The sequence below is a fragment of the Alligator sinensis genome, unplaced genomic scaffold (genome assembly GCF_000455745.1).
Source record: "Alligator sinensis unplaced genomic scaffold, ASM45574v1 scaffold21_1, whole genome shotgun sequence".
Classification (NCBI taxonomy): Eukaryota; Metazoa; Chordata; order Crocodylia; family Alligatoridae; genus Alligator; species Alligator sinensis.
The window spans coordinates 215,783-222,970 of NW_005842445.1; positions in this window are offsets into that span (position 1 = coordinate 215,783).

Consider the following 7,188-nt stretch of genomic DNA (forward strand, 5'->3'; position numbering starts at 1 on the left):
CTCTCTCCTTTAAACTTGGGAGTCTTCATGCCCACGGCATAGGCTACCATCTCTGCAATTTACATTTGAATCAGGCATGAAACGATTAAGTTACAGGCATTTTCATGATTCCCCATTATAGCCTATGGCCTCAATGTTGAAACACAGCGGAACAGTTTTGGTTAAACGAAACAGAAGGGTGTTTCAAAATGAAATGATGAAACAAAACACTGTCCCTTCGAAGCGGTGACATGGAAGTCGAAAACAATCAGTGCTGTTTTGCACAGCCCTAATAGAGGTGCATCTTTAATGTAAATTAAATTAGGCTAATGGACATTAATTTGTTGCATGTAGATGTGCCTATTAGGCCTGTGCAAAGCGGCTAGTATTCACTTTGGATTTGGATGTGGCCAATTCGGGGGACAGTGATTCAATTTGGTGATTCAAATCACTGTTGCAAATTGATTCGCCCGGATCTGTTTCAGAGATTCAGCTGCTGCCAAATGTCTGAATCTCCAAATCACCCAGGCCCACCCCCCACCCGCATTCTAGCCCTGGCAATGGCTGCCCTGCCCACCCCAGCTCCCGGCACTTTGAAAAAGAATCCCCAACTTACCGGGTGCTGCCAGGTGGTGGGGGAAATCCCCGCTGCCCCCCACTACCTCCCAAAGCTCCAAGGCCACTGCAGGAGCTGGTGAGTCCTGGGGTTTTTCTCAGTTATGCTTTTTCTTAAAGGGTCAGAGCTCGGGTGGGCAGGGCAGCCATGTAGGGGGCTGTGGAAGTGGGCAGGAGGTGAGGGCCTCATGCAGAGCCCCCCATACAGCATGGGGCTGTGGGGGGCAGCAGGGATTGCCAACCCCACCCAGCAGCATCCAGTGAGTGGAGCTTTTTTTTCAAAGCACCAGGAGCTGGGGCAGGTAAGGCAGCCATGGGGGGGGGCAGACAGGGGATGGGGCCTGGCGGGGTCCCACCGTGGTCCCCTCCCTCCTCCTTCAGCCCTCCCTCCCCTGCCCCCTACTTACGAGCATGGAGTCTAGCTCCAGCTCCCTGCTGCAGTGGGTGGGGACTGTCCAAATTATCGAAACTCTTTAAATCTTTTCTGAAGATTCAGAGAGGTTCAAATCAATTCAGACCTTTTAATTGGTCCCCTGATTTGATTTGGATTTGGAGATTTGGCCACTGAATTGGGCCGAATCTCCTCCAAATCAAATGTGCACACGAAGCTTTGCACAGGCCTAGTGCCTATGGTACAAAGAATGCCCTGTCATGGTCTTTTTGTAGTCTTTCCAATACAAGAATTGCTCTATTGTTTTTTGGTACTCGATAAAAAATTGAAAGCGAAGAGCTGGTATTTTCTGAGGGGTACTTTGAATCTAAAAGACTTGAGAATCACTTCTCCATAGGTTGAAGAATTGTCTGTATCCGAGGATTGTCTGACCATATATTAGCCAGCTGCTTCCCTGCCACTGAAATTCCCCCATGTCCTCTGCTTTTACCCATGGCATGTTGCCATCTTAGTGTTTCTATTATTGCACCTTGCTGTATTGTGTTTGAAGATATAGAGTGGAAATTATGAGGAATCTTTGGATAAAAGGTTACTGGAAAATGTAGTGCACTAGACGTGATAATGAAGGAGCCATTCTGGTTCAGGTCTTTGACTATTCCTGGTTCTAGGGAAGTCTGAAGTGCACCACAAACCTGTGACCTGCACCAGATACTGGAACTCAGCACTTGGTTCCATTTCAGAAGATCCAAAGAGGACACTCGGGAGGGAGGCTCTACAGCCTGGAGTGAAGTGAGAGTAACAAGGATTCAGGAATGTATTAATTACCAGGGCCGAAGAAGAGTCCTTCATTCTTTCTGCCACCGGTACCGCATATGTTGGAGGCTGGAGGGTGGAGAGGACAAGTGAAAGATGCTCACACATCCCTAAAATCTCCATCCTCCTTTCTTTGCACCCAATAGCTTCATGGGTCTGCCACGCTGCCAGGGAATTCTCCCTGTGATTGGCGGTTGAGGGCTCTGATGTCACAGTGGCCACGAGCAGATGTCAGTTGCCCTGGGATGCTGAGTCACAAAGCCCCAGAACAGAGCTACCAGGGACACGGCCACCAAAACCTGCCAGTCTGGTTGGGGCCTGATCGCAGGTGGATCTCCCTCTACCTGAGCCTGGTGTCTTTGAGGAGAAAACCAAAGTGTGAGTAGGAGGGAGGAAGATGGAGCTTCTTCAGGGGTGCCTTCACCTGCTGCTTTGTCTAGAAGAAGAGGAGGTAGGTCCTGGGTTGGCCTGAGATTGGAGAATGGTGGAGAAGGGGAGAGAAGGAGGAGGTGGGGAATCTGCTTCAACTGCCTGATGACATACCAGGAGTGCTGGGCTCAGGAAATCCAAGGCATGCACTAGTCTCCCAGAATCAGACTTAACCTCCATCCATGTGTCATAAGTCAGAGGCAAGCATATCTCACTCGCTACATGTTAGCCTACACCCAACCATCCCTTCAACCATCTATCCACCAATCTCCACCCCTCCTAATCTCTCCTGCACCTTCCTAGTTCAGCTCCTCCCTGTCCATATTTATGCCACATCCTTCCATCTGTCCATCCCATCCTATCACGTGCCTGACTCCATCTCATCTAGTATCTTGGTATCTCCCTAATCTCTAAATTAGCCTCCCCTCTCAGCACGAGCCTCCCTTGGATGTTAAAATCTGCACAGCTGAATGGTGGAGTTTTTGTCCATCTCCTCTACTGGTCATCTTGGCAGAAGCAAGAGAACATTTCCTTTTAGAGGCTGTTGATACTCAGGGAACATGATCCGTTAACTCTTTCAGCCAGAACAAGTCAGAGATCTCCATGAATTTTCATTTTTTGTCCCACCTATGTAATCCCTACTTGACACCTGTCCTGAAGCAGTGCAAGGTGCTCTGGCGTCTAAACCTGTGCATGAAAACAGTGGCTTGGCTCTTATAGGTGAAGCTCTAGCTGATCTCTTTGCTATCTTCACAGCGCTGTGGAGTGTGCTGTGTAGTTCACCTTTTAAAGAACATGGCCTCTGGGGAGAAATAGGTTTGGGAAAAACATTATCATGCGAAATCATGTTTTTTTCTCCTGAGGTGGAACACCTTGCATTTCTCTGTGTTGCATGTCATCAGGAACCATGCGGTTGCTTCACACCCCTACCGATCACAGGCACTCCAGGAAATTCCCAGAGCTGCCATCCTTACAGCTTTGACTGAGACCTGATCTACCATCACTTCTATGCCAGGTCTCTTACTCACCCTAGACAGGCATTTGGAAGAAAGGAAATACATTTCCCTGGGGTCTCTCTCAAGCCTAAACAAGCTGAAGATGCACTCACTGTCTCCTTCATGCTCACCCATGCTGTCAGTCCCAGGCACGCAGCCTCTCCAGGGTATTATGCTCCATTCACTGGGGTCTCTCTCAGGCTCTTATCTATGTTGTCACAGCACCTCCTGGGACCATTTAGCTTCTGCCAGCCATGACTTGCTAAGCAGCTCAAGCTCTCAATGAGAGCCCCTGCCGCTGGGGACAGGAGACATTAGTAGTGCCTGTTGCACCCAGCCAATAGGGGCTTAGGGCTGATCTGGGTGCTCAGTGAGTGAAAGATACCTTATGTGGAGGAGACGAATTACTCATGCTTTGGAGGGCTGGCCTGGGGCATGGTGAAAGTACTTGTCCAGGATTCTCACACCCCCTCCCCCACAAGAGAGCTGTCTGGGTTACACACCACCTTGCTAGGCCCCTTGTTATCAGATTTGCCAGTCACTTTGGGGTGTCCTCATTTGTTAGGGGTACATTTCTGGGGTCTCTGTAATTCTATCAATGTGCTGCTTGTGTTACTTGTGTTTCTATACGGAGCTGTATCTCTCCCTTCTGCAAGTCCTCACCCCCAGTGGAGCTATCTTGCAGGACTCAGTTTCAATGGGGCTGGGTTCCTCCAACCACCAAATCAGTCAAACATATATATGCACATACACACACAGATTAACACGGCACGCCTGAGCCAGGCCAGGTTATTCAGCATTGACAGGCTAACACTTTCATATGCCTTGAACTCGGTTCATCAGGGCAGCAATAAAATGCAGTCAGACACAAGCGCACAGGTTAACACAGCACATTTGAGTCAGGCTGAGTTATTCAGCATTGACAGGCTGACACCCTCAAGTGCCTTGAACTCAGTTCATCCCTTAAAAGCAGGACAATAATAAATGAAGTTAGACCCACATCCACGCGCACTAACAGACTACAGGAGTGAAGCAACTCCCCTCATCTCATTTACATCAGAGATGGAACCGATGACAAGTCCTTTCCATGGGAGATGGGGCAAGGAAGCACCTTCATTAGCATTCAGGATGGAGAACAGAGATTGCACGGCAAGGAGCGCACTGAATTCTGGGACCAGAAAAGCAGGGGAGCACTGCATGATGGGAAATCTCTTCTCTGAATGCTAATCAATCCATGTGTGCACACACCCAGCTTAGCATTTATCAGACCAATTCCAGTAATGACTCTTTTATTGGTACTCAAAACACTGAATGTACCTGTCTGCATTGTGAGCTCCCCCAGAGTAATGGCAGCCAGAGTCAGGAGAGATCAGTTCCTATTATCCAGCATATGAGCCATCGTTTACCCATAAACAAACCTGGTGCTCTCCCTTGAGCCATCGTTAGTTCTCTACAAGACCCCCTACCCACGTTCAAATTTCTGTCCTGGTGCTTGGATCCAAAAGGATCGGAGTTGCTTCACTCCTATCATCCTTATCTGGGGGGGTTTAGGTGCATCTCCCACTGCATCTTCAGTGTCTTTTGTAAGTCCATCCTCTAATCACTTCTTGTTTGGGGCAGGCAGGGGTGGGGGAGGCTGAGTCTTTTGCGAGTCAGGCAGGCTGCGTACTGTGCCAGGTTTCCCCCAAAACACGGAGCTGACAAGTACCACCTGGCCATCTTGGAACCCCCAAAACTGTATCCATGCTCCAAACCGCAGGCTTGGACCATCCTGCCAGTACCTGCTTATTCCGGTTCCCAATTACTCCTGTACTTTCTTGCACATCTGGACATCCTGACCTGGGTCAACCCCTTGCCTTAATCACGGCCTCATCTCACTTTGCCGCTTGCTATCCTGTCCAAGGACTGATGCTCGGCTTTGACCTTGGTTTCCACTTTTCTAAATCCCTGACCAAGCTCCATCCTCTCAGCCTGATGGCCTGTGTCCTGGACACCCTTTACAACAGGAAGTGCTGGCTGCTGCTTTGAGAGGGGTTCCTTCTGAAAAGAGTGTGCACAGAGAAGGGACCTGTACTGGTTCAGTGACCACAAAGTGGTGGGCTTGGGGGGCTGCTGTCCAGACCAGGTGGTGGTGACAATGGTAAAGCAGATGGACACAAGCATGTGCAAGCCAGGTGCTCCTCTGAGCCAAGCTCTGTTTTAGGAAATAACCAGACCTGCATGTCAGACCCTTCAGACAGGATCTTTTATGGACTGGAATAGACTTCCACTTCCATGGCCCTCCAGTGACATCTGTGCGCCTCATTCCCTTGGCTTCCCCTCATAACCCATGCCCTGAAGCCCATGGGGTGGCCTGGAGAATAAAGAACTGCTAATGAGAGGACTCAGACTCCTGCAGTGCCAAGCAGGATCCATGGGACACCCAGCTTCTCACCCCTTACAAAGAGCTACAGGGCTTGAAAGGCCTGAATTCATATCTGGATCCCAAATGTAACCATCCTTTTCATGTCACCTAGGCCCAGAATTTTGACTTGATCTTCTCAGAGTATCTTCTTCAGCTAAGCATAGAGTCACCAGGAGGGGGACCAACGGTGTCCTGGGACAATGTGTACCTGGCATTCAACCCCACTCAATGCGAGGACAGACTCTTTTACCTGTCCTCCACATGAATGGCACAGCAGGAAATCCCTCTGCCCCATACAGCTGTTGCACACCACACAGGATCAAATGATCCCCCTGCTCAGGAGATCTCATCACTGATGTTTTCTCAGTAATATACATTTCCCCAGGCCCAGTGCAGAGACTACACAAGTTGCACAGGAGACCTGGTCATTGAATTTCCCCAGGCCCAAGGTGGAGACCATGATGACACAGGCTAGAGGCCATTGCCAGAAACAAGTTCCCTCATCCCCTTTCCAATGGCACTCCTGACACAGGGACACCCCACAGGTCCCTTTAAAGCATGGAGCACTTCCTTCTCCCATCAGACCCACCAAGGCACGCACACCCATTCCTGACTGTCTCACCCCCACTACTCATGTAGTGGACATTGAGTCTCCCCATGGGGCCTCTAAAAAGCCCAGTCTTCAGGGCTCCTGCAGTTTGTCAGGGCCACACTCTTTGTGGTACACAACTGGAGGCATCACTGCTTGGGCAGGGCAGTCACTCGGGATTGTAGATGATTTCCATGGGCCTGTGATGTCCCAATACAGCCTTACAGGCTACTGGCTGCTGCTCACATGGTTGCTAACAAACCACAAACCCATCACAGAGCTTAGAAGATAAGATGTGGGGACATGGTCGAAGCAGAAGGCCCCAGGCTGATAGTCCCAATATCCCTGCTGATCTCCGTGAAAATGGGAGCACAAGAACCAGGGCTGGGGGGCCGGAACTGTGGGTTGTGAGGGGCACGAGAGATGTGTGGGGTGACTGTGGGTTGGGTGTGCAGGGCACTGGCAGCGCCAGGGAGCTGTGGGTTGGGCGTGAGGGACACGGGAGATGGGCGGGGTGACTGTGGGTTGGGTGTGCAGGGCACTGGCAGTGCCAGGGAGCTGTGGGTTGGGAGTGAGGGACACGGGAGATGGGCAGGGTGACTGTGGGTTGGGTGTGCAGGCCACTGGCAGCGCCAGGGAGCTGTGGGTTGGGCGTGAGGGACACGGGAGATGGGCGGGGTGACTGTGGGTTGGGTGGGCAGGGCACTGGCAGTGCCAGGGGGCTGTGGGTTGGAAGTGAGGGGCACCAGCAGGGCTGAGGGGCAGAGCTCTGTGAGTGAGGAGTGAGGGGCACCAGCACAGCTGTGGGGAGAGGCTGCGGGTGCAGAATGAGGGACACAGGCAGCGCTGGGGGAGCAGGGGCTGCAGGTTGAGAGTGAGGGCTGGGGGCAGGGGCTCTGGGTCAGGAGTGAGAAGCACAGGGAATGGGACCGTTGACTGTGGGCTGGGTGTGCAGGGCACTGGCCACACCAGG